Source organism: Chanodichthys erythropterus, chromosome 8, assembly GCF_024489055.1.
Source record: "Chanodichthys erythropterus isolate Z2021 chromosome 8, ASM2448905v1, whole genome shotgun sequence".
NCBI lineage: Eukaryota > Metazoa > Chordata > Actinopteri > Cypriniformes > Xenocyprididae > Chanodichthys > Chanodichthys erythropterus.
Window position 1 is genome coordinate 26,166,435 of NC_090228.1, and position 15,201 is coordinate 26,181,635.

Here is a 15,201-nt window from a genome sequence, read left to right on the forward strand (position 1 = left end):
AAATTTCTTGATTGCTGACTAATTTGCCAGAAATTTGTTCAGTAGGTCAAAATGGGTTCTTAAATGGCTGAAGTAAAATCAGACTGAATCAATGAGTATGTATTGAAAGTTCAAGATCGAGTACTTTTGGGCCAGAAATATGTTCATTAGGTCAAATATGGACTACAGTATGGCTGATGTGATATCAGAAGGCGTCAGTAAGTATATATAAAAAGTTCAAGATCAAGTAAAGGCTGGACAGAAATATGTCCGTTAGGTCAAATATGCAATACTCTATGGCTGAAGTAACATCAGTATGAGGCATGTATATAAAGTTCATGATTGAGGACTCTTGGGACAGAAAAAAATTAATCAACTCTAATATGGACTCCTACATGGCTGAAAAATTCAGATGGATTCAATGACTATGTATAGAAAGTTCAAGATCAAGTACTGTTTGGTCAGAAATATGTCCCTTAGGTCAAATATGCAATACTTCATGGCTGAAGTAACATCAGTATGAGGCATTTATATTAAGTTCAAGATTGAGTACTCTTGGGCCAGAAACATGTTCAGACAGTCAAATATAGACTACTGTCTGGCTTATCTCACATGAGATGGAGCCAATGAGTCAGTATAGGAATTTCATGATCAAGGACTAATTTGCCAGAAATATGATCAATATGGAATTCCTTTATGGGAAAAGTAACATCAGAAGGCGTCAAAAGTAATGTATCAAAAGTTCAAGATCGAATGCTCTTTGCCTAGAAATGTGTCCTTTGGGTCAAATATGCAAATACTGTTTAGGCTGACGTATCATCAGACTCAATGTGTCAGTATGGAAATTTCTTGATTGCTGACTAATTTGCCAGAAATTTGTTCAGTACGTCAAAATGGGTTCTTAAATGGCTGAAGTAAAATCAGACTGAATCAATGAGTATGTATTGAAAGTTCAACATCGAGTACTTTTGGGCCAGAAATATGTTCATTAGGTCAAATATGGACTACAGTATGGCTGATGTGATATCAGAAGGCGTCAGTAAGTATATATAAAAAGTTCAAGATCAAGTAAAGGCTGGCCAGAAATATGGCCATTACGTCAAATACGCAACACTCTGTGGCTGAAGTAACATCAGTATGAGGCATGTATATAAAGTTCATGATCGAGGACTCTTGGGACAGAAAAAATTTAATCAAGTCTAATTTGAACTCCTATATGGCTGAAAAAATCAGATGGATTCAATGACTATGTATAGAAAGTTCAAGATCGAGTACTCGTGGGCCAGAAATATGTTCAGACGGTCAAACATGGACTACTGTCTGGCTTATCTCACATCAGGTGGAGCCAATGAGTCAGTATAGGAATTTCATGATCAAGGACTAATTTGCCAGAAATATGATCAATATGGAATTCCTTTATGGGAAAAGTAACATCAGAAGGCGTCAAAAGTAATGTATGAAAAGTTCAAGATCGAATGCTCTTTGCCTAGAAATGTGTCCTTTGGGTCAAATATGCAAATACTGTTTAGGCTGACGTATCATCAGACTCAATGTGTCAGTATGGAAATTTCTTGATTGCTGACTAATTTGCCAGAAATTTGTTCAGTAGGTCAAAATGGGTTCTTAAATGGCTGAAGTAAAATCAGACTGAATCAATGAGTATGTATTGAAAGTTCAAGATCGAGTACTTTTGGGCCAGAAATATGTTCATTAGGTCAAATATGGACTACAGTATGGCTGATGTGATATCAGAAGGCGTCAGTAAGTATATATAAAAAGTTCAAGATTAAGTAAAGGCTGGCCAGAAATATGGCCATTACGTCAAATACGCAACACTCTGTGGCTGAAGTAACATCAGTATGAGGCATGTATATAAAGTTCATGATCGAGGACTCTTGGGACAGAAAAAATTTAATCAAGTCTAATTTGAACTCCTATATGGCTGAAAAAATCCGATGGATTCCATGACTATGTATAGAAAGTTCAAGATCGAGTACTCTTGGGCCAGAAATATGTTCAGACAGTCAAACATAGACTACTGTCTGGCTTATCTCACATCAGATGGAGCCAATGAGTCAGTATAGGAATTTCATGATCAAGGACTAATTTGCCAGAAATATGATCAATATGGAATTCCTTTATGGGAAAAGTAACATCAGAAGGCGTCAAAAGTAATGTATGAAAAGTTCAAGATCGAATGCTCTTTGCCTAAAAATGTGTCCTTTGGGTCAAATATGCAAATACTGTTTAGGCTGACGTATCATCAGACTCAATGTGTCAGTATGGAAATTTCTTGATTGCTGACTAATTTGCCAGAAATTTGTTCAGTAGGTCAAAATGGGTTCTTAAATGGCTGAAGTAAAATCAGACTGAATCAATGAGTATGTATTGAAAGTTCAAGAACGAGTACTTTTGGGCCAGAAATATGTTCATTAGGTCAAATATGGACTACAGTATGGCTGATGTGATATCAGAAGGCGTCAGTAAGTATATATAAAAAGTTCAAGATCAAGTAAAGGCTGGCCAGAAATATGGCCATTACGTCAAATACGCAACACTCTGTGGCTGAAGTAACATCAGTATGAGGCATGTATATAAAGTTCATGATTGAGGACTCTTGGGAAAGAAAAAAATTAATCAAGTCTAATATGGACTCCTACATGGCTGAAAAATTCAGATGGATTCAATGACTATGTATAGAAAGTTCAAGATCAAGTACTGTTTGGTCAGAAATATGTCCCTTAGGTCAAATATGGAATACTTCATGGCTGAAGTAACATCAGTATGAGGCATGTATATTAAGTTCAAGACTGAGTACTCTTGGGCCAGAAATATAGTTCAGACAGTCAAACATAGACTACTGTCTGGCTTATCTCACATCAGATGGAGCCAATGAGTCAGTATAGGAATTTCATGATCAAGGACTAATTTGCCAGAAATATGATCAATATGGAATTCCTTTATGGGAAAAGTAACATCAGAAGGCGTCAAAAGTAATGTATGAAAAGTTCAAGATCGAATGCTCTTTGCTTAGAAATGTGTCCTTTGGGTCAAATATGCAAATACTGTTTAGGCTGACGTATCATCAGACTCAATGTGTCAGTATGGAAATTTCTTAATTGCTGACTAATTTGCCAGAAATTTGTTCAGTACGTCAAAATGGGTTCTTAAATGGCTGAAGTAAGATCAGACTGAATCAATGAGTATGTATTGAAAGTTCAAGATCGAGTACTTTTGGGCCAGAAATATGTTCATTAGGTCAAATATGGACTACAGTTTGGCTGATGTGATATCAGAAGGCGTCAGTAAGTATATATAAAAAGTTCAAGATCAAGTAAAGGCTGGCCAGAAATATGGCCGTTACGTCAAATACGCAACGCTCTGTGGCTGAAGTAACATCAGTATGAGGCATGTATATAAAGTTCATGATCGAGGACTCTTGGGACAGAAAAAATTTAATCAAGTCTAATTTGAACTCCTATATGGCTGAAAAAATCAGATGGATTCAATGACTATGTATAGAAAGTTCAAGATCGAGTACTCTTGGGCCAGAAATATGTTCAGACGGTCAAACATAGACTACTGTCTGGCTTATCTCACATCAGGTGGAGCCAATGAGTCAGTATAGGAATTTCATGATCAAGGACTAATTTGCCAGAAATATGTTTAGTAGGTCTAATATGGACCACAGAATGGCTGATGTGACATCAGAAGGTGTCAGTAAGTATATATAAAAAGTTCAAGATCAAGTACTGTTTGGCCAGAAATATGTCCGTTAGGTCAAATATGCAATACTCTATGGCTGAAGTAACATCAGTATGAGGCATGTATATAAAGTTCATGATTGAGGACTCTTAGGACAGAAAAAAATTAATCAAGTCTAATATGGACTCCTACATGGATGAAAAATTCAGATGGATTCAATGACTATGTATAGAAAGTTCAAGATCAAGTACTGTTTGGTCAGAAATATGTCCCTTGGGTCAAATATGATCAATATGGAATTCCTTTATGGGAAAAGTAACATCAGAAGGCGTCAAAAGTAATGTATGAAAAGTTCAAGATCGAATGCTCTTTGCCTAGAAATGTGTCCTTTGGGTCAAATATGCAAATACTGTTTTGGCTGACGTATCATCAGACTCAATGTGTCAGTATGGAAATTTCTTGATTGCTGACTAATTTGCCAGAAATTTGTTCAGTACGTCAAAATGGGTTCTTAAATAGCTGAAGTAAGATCAGACTGAATCAATGAGTATGTATTGAAAGTTCAAGATCGAGTACTTTTGGGCCAGAAATATGTTCATTAGGTCAAATATGGACTACAGTATGGCTGATGTGATATCAGAAGGCGTCAGTAAGTATATATAAAAAGTTCAAGATCAAGTAAAGGCTGGCCAGAAATATGGCCATTACGTCAAATACGCAATACTCTGTGGCTGAAGTAACATCAGTATGAGGCATGTATATAAAGTTCATGATCGAGGACTCTTGGGACAGAAAAAATTTAATCAAGTCTAATTTGAACTCCTATATGGCTGAAAAAATCCGATGGATTCCATGACTATGTATAGAAAGTTCAAGATCGAGTACTCTTGGGCCAGAAATATGTTCAGACAGTCAAACATAGACTACTGTCTGGCTTATCTCACATCAGATGGAGCCAATGAGTCAGTATAGGAATTTCATGATCAAGGACTAATTTGCCAGAAATATGATCAATATGGAATTCCTTTATGGGAAAAGTAACATCAGAAGGCGTCAAAAGTAATGTATGAAAAGTTCAAGATCGAATGCTCTTTGCCTAAAAATGTGTCCTTTGGGTCAAATATGCAAATACTGTTTAGGCTGACGTATCATCAGACTCAATGTGTCAGTATGGAAATTTCTTGATTGCTGACTAATTTGCCAGAAATTTGTTCAGTAGGTCAAAATGGGTTCTTAAATGGCTGAAGTAAAATCAGACTGAATCAATGAGTATGTATTGAAAGTTCAAGATCGAGTACTTTTGGGCCAGAAATATGTTCATTAGGTCAAATATGGACTACAGTATGGCTGATGTGATATCAGAAGGCGTCAGTAAGTATATATAAAAAGTTCAAGATCAAGTAAAGGCTGGCCAGAAATATGGCCATTACGTCAAATACGCAACACTCTGTGGCTGAAGTAACATCAGTATGAGGCATGTATATAAAGTTCATGATCGAGGACTCTTGGGACGGAAAAAATTTAATCAAGTCTAATTTGAACTCCTATATGGCTGAAAAAATCAGATGGATTCAATGACTATGTATAGAAAGTTCAAGATCGAGTACTCTTGGGCCAGAAATATGTTCAGACGGTCAAACATAGACTGCTGTCTGGCTTATCTCACATCAGGTGGAGCCAATGAGTCAGTATAGGAATTTCATGATCAAGGACTAATTTGCCAGAAATATGATCAATATGGAATTCCTTTATGGGAAAAGTAACATCAGAAGGCGTCAAAAGTAATGTATGAAAAGTTCAAGATCGAATGCTCTTTGCCTAGAAATGTGTCCTTTGGGTCAAATATGCAAATGCTGTTTTGGCTGACGTATCATCAGACTCAATGTGTCAGTATGGAAATTTCTTGATTGCTGACTAATTTGCCAGAAATTTGTTCAGTACGTCAAAATGGGTTCTTAAATGGCTGAAGTAAGATCAGACTGAATCAATGAGTCAGTATAGGAATTTCATGATCAAGGACTAATTTGCCAGAAATATGTTTAGTAGGTCTAAAATGGACTACAGTATGGCTGATGTGACATCAGAAGGCGTCAGTAAGTGTATATAAAAAGTTCAAGATCAAGTACTGTTTGGCCAGAAATATGTCCGTTAGGTCAAATATGCAATACTCTATGGCTGAAGTAACATCAGTATGAGGCATGTATATAAAGTTCATGATTGAGGACTCTTGGGACAGAAAAAAATTAATCAACTCTAATATGGACTCCTACATGGCTGAAAAATTCAGATGGATTCAATGACTATGTATAGAAAGTTCAAGATCAAGTACTGTTTGGTCAGAAATATGTCCCTTAGGTCAAATATGCAATACTTCATGGCTGAAGTAACATCAGTATGAGGCATGTATATTAAGTTCAAGATTGAGTACTCTTGGGCCAGAAACATGTTCAGACAGTCAAATATAGACTACTGTCTGGCTTATCTCACATGAGATGGAGCCAATGAGTCAGTATAGGAATTTCATGATCAAGGACTAATTTGCCAGAAATATGATCAATATGGAATTCCTTTATGGGAAAAGTAACATCAGAAGGCGTCAAAAGTAATGCATGAAAAGTTCAAGATCGAATGCTCTTTGTCTAGAAATGTGTCCTTTGCGTCAAATATGCAAATACTGTTTAGGCTGACGTATCATCAGACTCAATGTGTCAGTATGGAAATTTCTTGATTGCTGACTAATTTGCCAGAAATTTGTTCAGTACGTCAAAATGGGTTCTTAAATGGCTGAAGTAAGATCAGACTGAATCAATGAGTCAGTATAGGAATTTCATGATCAAGGACTAATTTGCCAGAAATATGTTTAGTAGGTCTAATATGGACTACAGTATGGCTGATGTGACATCAGAAGGCGTCAGTAAGTATATATAAAAAGTTCAAGATCAAGTACTGTTTGGCCAGAAATATGTCTGTTAGGTCAAATATGCAATACTCTATGGCTGAAGTAACATCAGTATGAGGCATGTATATAAAGTTCATGATTGAGGACTCTTGGGACAGAAAAAAATTAATCAACTCTAATATGGACTCCTACATGGCTGAAAAATTCAGATGGATTCAATGACTATGTATAGAAAGTTCAAGATCAAGTACTGTTTGGTCAGAAATATGTCCCTTAGGTCAAATAAGCAATACTTCATGGCTGAAGTAACATCAGTATGAGGCATTTATATTAAGTTCAAGATTGAGTACTCTTGGGCCAGAAACATGTTCAGACAGTCAAATATAGACTACTGTCTGGCTTATCTCACATCAGATGGAGCCAATGAGTCAGTATAGGAATTTCATGATCAAGGACTAATTTGCCAGAAATATGATCAATATGGAATTCCTTTATGGGAAAAGTAACATCAGAAGGCGTCAAAAGTAATGTATGAAAAGTTCAAGATCGAATGTTCTTTGCCTAGAAATGTGTCCTTTGGGTCAAATATGCAAATACTGTTTAGGCTGACGTATCATCAGACTCAATGTGTCAGTATGGAAATTTCTTGATTGCTGACTAATTTGCCAGAAATTTGTTCAGTAGGTCAAAATGGGTTCTTAAATGGCTGAAGTAAAATCAAACTCACATCAGATGGAGCCAATGAGTCAGTATAAAAATTTCATGATCAAGGACTAATTTGCAAGAAATATGTTCAATAGGTTAAATGTGCAATACTCTATGACTGAAGTATCATCAGAATGAGTCTTTGAGGTTGTATAAAAAGTTCATGATTGAGTACTAATTTGCCAGAAATATGTCCAATAAGTCAAATATGGGCCCATGTATGTCTGAATTAACGTTATTTACCGATTTGCATGGAATAAATTAATATAACTATGTCCTGTTGCATTGCAACATGTACTTTATGCACTGTTTCATCAGAAGGAGTCAATCAGTCATGCATTGTATACAAAGGTATTTGGTGTTGCAGTGATTTAACTAATCATCCCTTATGCTCTGAAGATATAACACAACGTGCAGTAAGTTATTCCGTTTTGCACTTGAAGAGATAACTCGACAGGCGCTTGTTGCACTGCGTTGCATACAAGAACTAACTCTTTCCTGAAAAGAAAACGAATTTCATTGTTCGAAGAACTGTTTCATTGCATTGCATACAATAGATAACTTATGTTGTGCATAGAAGAAATTAATATAACATATGTGTTGTTGCATTGCAACATATAAGTTATACACGGTTTCCTTGCACTGTATACAAGAACTAACTTTTTCCTCATGCATTGAAGAGATTATAACACATGAATATAACGATGAATGCACTATGCACTAGATGAAATTACTATGACCTGTTGCATTCTAACATGTAAGTTATGCACTGTTTCCTTGTATTGTATGCATACGATAACTAAGGTATTCCTCATGCAATGAAGAGAAAACATAAAATATTTGGTGTTGCAATTAATGAATCCTTATGCACTGAAGAGATAACACATAACATGTTCATTGCATTGCAGTGAGTTATTCCGTTTTGCACTTGAAGAGATAACTCGACAGACGCTTGTTGCACTGCGTTGTATAACAAGAACTATCTCTTTCCTGTGTGCACTGAAGAGAAAACAAATCACATATGCTGTTGCACTGCAATGCATCAAGAACTAACTGTTTCATTGCATTGCGTAAATAGTTAAATTATTACGATTTGCACAGAAGAAATTAATAGAACTATGTCCTGTTGCGATGCAACGTGTAAGTTATGCAATATGTCCTATGTATACGAGAACTAAGGTGTTAATGCATCGAAGAGAAAACATAACATATTTGGTGTTGCAATGAATGAACTAACTCATTTGTTGTGTATTGAAGAGATGACACCACATGTACATTGCAGTGAGTTATTCCTTTTTGAAGTAAATGAGACAAAATGACAGGTGCTTGTTGCACTGCATTGCAAGCAAGTCTTTCCCTTTGTGCACTGAAGAGAAAACATAAAATATTTGGAGTTGCAATAAGTGAACTATCATTGAAAAGATAACATGTGCATTGCATTGCAGTGAGTTATTCCGTTTTGCACTTGAAGGGACAGGCGCTTGTTGCTCTGTGTTGCAGACAAGAACTAACTTTTTCCTCTGTGCACTGAAGAGAAAACAAATCACATATGCTGTTGCACTGCAATGCATCCAGAACAAACTATTTCATTACATGGCATACAATAGTTAAATTATTCCGATTTGCATAGAAGAAATTAATATAACTATGACCTTTTGCATTGTAACGTGTTATACGATAACTAAGGTATTCCTCATGCAAAGAAGAGAAAACATAAAATATTTGGTGTTGCAGTGAATTAACTATTCATCCCTTATGCACTGAAGATATAACACAACGTGTTATTCCGTTTTGCACTTGAAGAGATAACTCGACAGGCGCTTGTTGCACTGCCTTGAACTAACTCTTTCCTGTGCGCACTGAAGAGAAAACGAATCACATATGCTGTTGCCCTGCAAAAAATACAAGAACTGTTTCATTGCATTGCATACAATAAATAACTTGTGTTGTGCATAGAAGAAATTAATATAACATATGTGCTGTTGCATTGCAACATATAAGTTATACAGGGTTTCCTTGCACTGTATACAAGAACTAACTTTTTCCTCATGCATTGAAGAGATTATAACACATTACACGTGGTGTTGCGATGAATGCACCATACTCATCCGTCATGCACTAAAGAGATAACACATAACGTACATTGCATTGCAGTAAGTAATTCCGTTTTGCAGTAAATGAGATAACGCGACAGGTGCTTGTTGCACTGCAATAAAGCAAGAACTAACACTTTCTCTTTGTGCAATGAAGAGAAAACAAATCACATAATGCTGTTGCACTTTGCAATGCATCAAAAACTGTTTCATTGCATTGCGTACAATAGTTAAATTATTTTGATTTGCATAGAAAAAATAATATAACTATGATCTGTTGCATTCTAACATGTAAGTTATGCACTGTTTCCTTGCATTGTATAACGATAACTAAGGTATTCCTCATGCAATGAAGAGAAAACATAAAATATTTTGGTGTTGCAATTAATGAACGAAATCATCCCTTTATGCACTGAAGAGGTAACACATAACATGTGCATTGCATTGCAGTGAGTTATTCCGCTTTACACAGGCGCTTGTTGCACTGCGTTGCATACAATAGCTAACTCTTTCCTGTGTGCACTGAAGAGAAAACAAATCACATATGCTGTTGCACTGCACTGCATCAAGAACTATCTGTTTCATTGCATTGCGTAAATAGTTAAATTATTACGATTTGCATAGACGAAATTAATATAACTATGTCCTATTGCGTTGCAACGTGTAAGTTATGATATATGTCCTTGCATTGTATACGAGAACTAAGGTGTTAATGCATTGAAGAGAAAACATAAAATATTTGGTGTTGCAATGAATGAACTAACTCATTTGTTGTGTATTGAAGAGATGACACATAACATATGCATTGCATTGAGTTATTCCTTTTTGAAGTAAATGAGGCAACATGACAGGTGCTTGTTGCACTGCATTGCAAGCAAGAAACTAACTCTTTCCCTTTGTGCACTGAAGAGAAAACATAAAATATTTGGCGTTGCAATGAATGAACTATTCATCCCTTATGCACTGAAAAGATAACATGTGCATTGCATTGCAGTGAGTTATTCCGTTTTGCACTTGAAGGGACAGGCGCTTGTTGCTCTGCGTTGCAGACAAGAACTAACTTTTTCCTCTGTGCACTGAAGAGAAAACAAATCACATATGCTGTTGCACTGCAATGCATCCAGAACAAACTATTTCATTACATGGCATACAATAGTTAAATTATTCCGATTTGCATAGAAGAAATTAATATAACTATGACCTTTTGCATTGTAACGTGTTATACGATAACTAAGGTATTCCTCATGCAAAGAAGAGAAAACATAAAATATTTGGTGTTGCAGTGAATTAACTATTCATCCCTTATGCACTGAAGATATAACACAACGTGTTATTCCGTTTTGCACTTGAAGAGATAACTCGACAGGCGCTTGTTGCACTGCCTTGAACTAACTCTTTCCTGTGCGCACTGAAGAGAAAACGAATCACATATGCTGTTGCCCTGCAAAAAATACAAGAACTGTTTCATTGCATTGCATACAATAAATAACTTGTGTTGTGCATAGAAGAAATTAATATAACATATGTGCTGTTGCATTGCAACATATAAGTTATACAGGGTTTCCTTGCACTGTATACAAGAACTAACTTTTTCCTCATGCATTGAAGAGATTATAACACATTACACGTGGTGTTGCGATGAATGCACCATACTCATCCGTCATGCACTAAAGAGATAACACATAACGTACATTGCATTGCAGTAAGTAATTCCGTTTTGCAGTAAATGAGATAACGCGACAGGTGCTTGTTGCACTGCAATAAAGCAAGAACTAACACTTTCTCTTTGTGCAATGAAGAGAAAACAAATCACATAATGCTGTTGCACTTTGCAATGCATCAAAAACTGTTTCATTGCATTGCGTACAATAGTTAAATTATTTTGATTTGCATAGAAAAAATAATATAACTATGATCTGTTGCATTCTAACATGTAAGTTATGCACTGTTTCCTTGCATTGTATAACGATAACTAAGGTATTCCTCATGCAATGAAGAGAAAACATAAAATATTTTGGTGTTGCAATTAATGAACGAAATCATCCCTTTATGCACTGAAGAGGTAACACATAACATGTGCATTGCATTGCAGTGAGTTATTCCGCTTTACACAGGCGCTTGTTGCACTGCGTTGCATACAATAGCTAACTCTTTCCTGTGTGCACTGAAGAGAAAACAAATCACATATGCTGTTGCACTGCACTGCATCAAGAACTATCTGTTTCATTGCATTGCGTAAATAGTTAAATTATTACGATTTGCATAGACGAAATTAATATAACTATGTCCTATTGCGTTGCAACGTGTAAGTTATGATATATGTCCTTGCATTGTATACGAGAACTAAGGTGTTAATGCATTGAAGAGAAAACATAAAATATTTGGTGTTGCAATGAATGAACTAACTCATTTGTTGTGTATTGAAGAGATGACACATAACATATGCATTGCATTGAGTTATTCCTTTTTGAAGTAAATGAGGCAACATGACAGGTGCTTGTTGCACTGCATTGCAAGCAAGAAACTAACTCTTTCCCTTTGTGCACTGAAGAGAAAACATAAAATATTTGGCGTTGCAATGAATGAACTATTCATCCCTTATGCACTGAAAAGATAACATGTGCATTGCATTGCAGTGAGTTATTCCGTTTTGCACTTGAAGGGACAGGCGCTTGTTGCTCTGCGTTGCAGACAAGAACTAACTTTTTCCTCTGTGCACTGAAGAGAAAACAAATCACATATGCTGTTGCACTGCAATGCATCCAGAACAAACTATTTCATTACATGGCATACAATAGTTAAATTATTCCGATTTGCATAGAAGAAATTAATATAACTATGACCTTTTGCATTGTAACGTGTTATACGATAACTAAGGTATTCCTCATGCAAAGAAGAGAAAACATAAAATATTTGGTGTTGCAGTGAATTAACTATTCATCCCTTATGCACTGAAGATATAACACAACGTGTTATTCCGTTTTGCACTTGAAGAGATAACTCGACAGGCGCTTGTTGCACTGCCTTGAACTAACTCTTTCCTGTGCGCACTGAAGAGAAAACGAATCACATATGCTGTTGCCCTGCAAAAAATACAAGAACTGTTTCATTGCATTGCATACAATAAATAACTTGTGTTGTGCATAGAAGAAATTAATATAACATATGTGCTGTTGCATTGCAACATATAAGTTATACAGGGTTTCCTTGCACTGTATACAAGAACTAACTTTTTCCTCATGCATTGAAGAGATTATAACACATTACACGTGGTGTTGCGATGAATGCACCATACTCATCCGTCATGCACTAAAGAGATAACACATAACGTACATTGCATTGCAGTAAGTAATTCCGTTTTGCAGTAAATGAGATAACGCGACAGGTGCTTGTTGCACTGCAATAAAGCAAGAACTAACACTTTCTCTTTGTGCAATGAAGAGAAAACAAATCACATAATGCTGTTGCACTTTGCAATGCATCAAAAACTGTTTCATTGCATTGCGTACAATAGTTAAATTATTTTGATTTGCATAGAAAAAATAATATAACTATGATCTGTTGCATTCTAACATGTAAGTTATGCACTGTTTCCTTGCATTGTATAACGATAACTAAGGTATTCCTCATGCAATGAAGAGAAAACATAAAATATTTTGGTGTTGCAATTAATGAACGAAATCATCCCTTTATGCACTGAAGAGGTAACACATAACATGTGCATTGCATTGCAGTGAGTTATTCCGCTTTACACAGGCGCTTGTTGCACTGCGTTGCATACAATAGCTAACTCTTTCCTGTGTGCACTGAAGAGAAAACAAATCACATATGCTGTTGCACTGCACTGCATCAAGAACTATCTGTTTCATTGCATTGCGTAAATAGTTAAATTATTACGATTTGCATAGACGAAATTAATATAACTATGTCCTATTGCGTTGCAACGTGTAAGTTATGATATATGTCCTTGCATTGTATACGAGAACTAAGGTGTTAATGCATTGAAGAGAAAACATAAAATATTTGGTGTTGCAATGAATGAACTAACTCATTTGTTGTGTATTGAAGAGATGACACATAACATATGCATTGCATTGAGTTATTCCTTTTTGAAGTAAATGAGGCAACATGACAGGTGCTTGTTGCACTGCATTGCAAGCAAGAAACTAACTCTTTCCCTTTGTGCACTGAAGAGAAAACATAAAATATTTGGCGTTGCAATGAATGAACTATTCATCCCTTATGCACTGAAAAGATAACATGTGCATTGCATTGCAGTGAGTTATTCCGTTTTGCACTTGAAGGGACAGGCGCTTGTTGCTCTGCGTTGCAGACAAGAACTAACTTTTTCCTCTGTGCACTGAAGAGAAAACAAATCACATATGCTGTTGCACTGCAATGCATCCAGAACAAACTATTTCATTACATGGCATACAATAGTTAAATTATTCCGATTTGCATAGAAGAAATTAATATAACTATGACCTTTTGCATTGTAACGTGTTATACGATAACTAAGGTATTCCTCATGCAAAGAAGAGAAAACATAAAATATTTGGTGTTGCAGTGAATTAACTATTCATCCCTTATGCACTGAAGATATAACACAACGTGTTATTCCGTTTTGCACTTGAAGAGATAACTCGACAGGCGCTTGTTGCACTGCCTTGAACTAACTCTTTCCTGTGCGCACTGAAGAGAAAACGAATCACATATGCTGTTGCCCTGCAAAAAATACAAGAACTGTTTCATTGCATTGCATACAATAAATAACTTGTGTTGTGCATAGAAGAAATTAATATAACATATGTGCTGTTGCATTGCAACATATAAGTTATACAGGGTTTCCTTGCACTGTATACAAGAACTAACTTTTTCCTCATGCATTGAAGAGATTATAACACATTACACGTGGTGTTGCGATGAATGCACCATACTCATCCGTCATGCACTAAAGAGATAACACATAACGTACATTGCATTGCAGTAAGTAATTCCGTTTTGCAGTAAATGAGATAACGCGACAGGTGCTTGTTGCACTGCAATAAAGCAAGAACTAACACTTTCTCTTTGTGCAATGAAGAGAAAACAAATCACATAATGCTGTTGCACTTTGCAATGCATCAAAAACTGTTTCATTGCATTGCGTACAATAGTTAAATTATTTTGATTTGCATAGAAAAAATAATATAACTATGATCTGTTGCATTCTAACATGTAAGTTATGCACTGTTTCCTTGCATTGTATAACGATAACTAAGGTATTCCTCATGCAATGAAGAGAAAACATAAAATATTTTGGTGTTGCAATTAATGAACGAAATCATCCCTTTATGCACTGAAGAGGTAACACATAACATGTGCATTGCATTGCAGTGAGTTATTCCGCTTTACACAGGCGCTTGTTGCACTGCGTTGCATACAATAGCTAACTCTTTCCTGTGTGCACTGAAGAGAAAACAAATCACATATGCTGTTGCACTGCACTGCATCAAGAACTATCTGTTTCATTGCATTGCGTAAATAGTTAAATTATTACGATTTGCATAGACGAAATTAATATAACTATGTCCTATTGCGTTGCAACGTGTAAGTTATGATATATGTCCTTGCATTGTATACGAGAACTAAGGTGTTAATGCATTGAAGAGAAAACATAAAATATTTGGTGTTGCAATGAATGAACTAACTCATTTGTTGTGTATTGAAGAGATGACACATAACATATGCATTGCATTGAGTTATTCCTTTTTGAAGTAAATGAGGCAACATGACAGGTGCTTGTTGCACTGCATTGCAAGCAAGAAACTAACTCTTTCC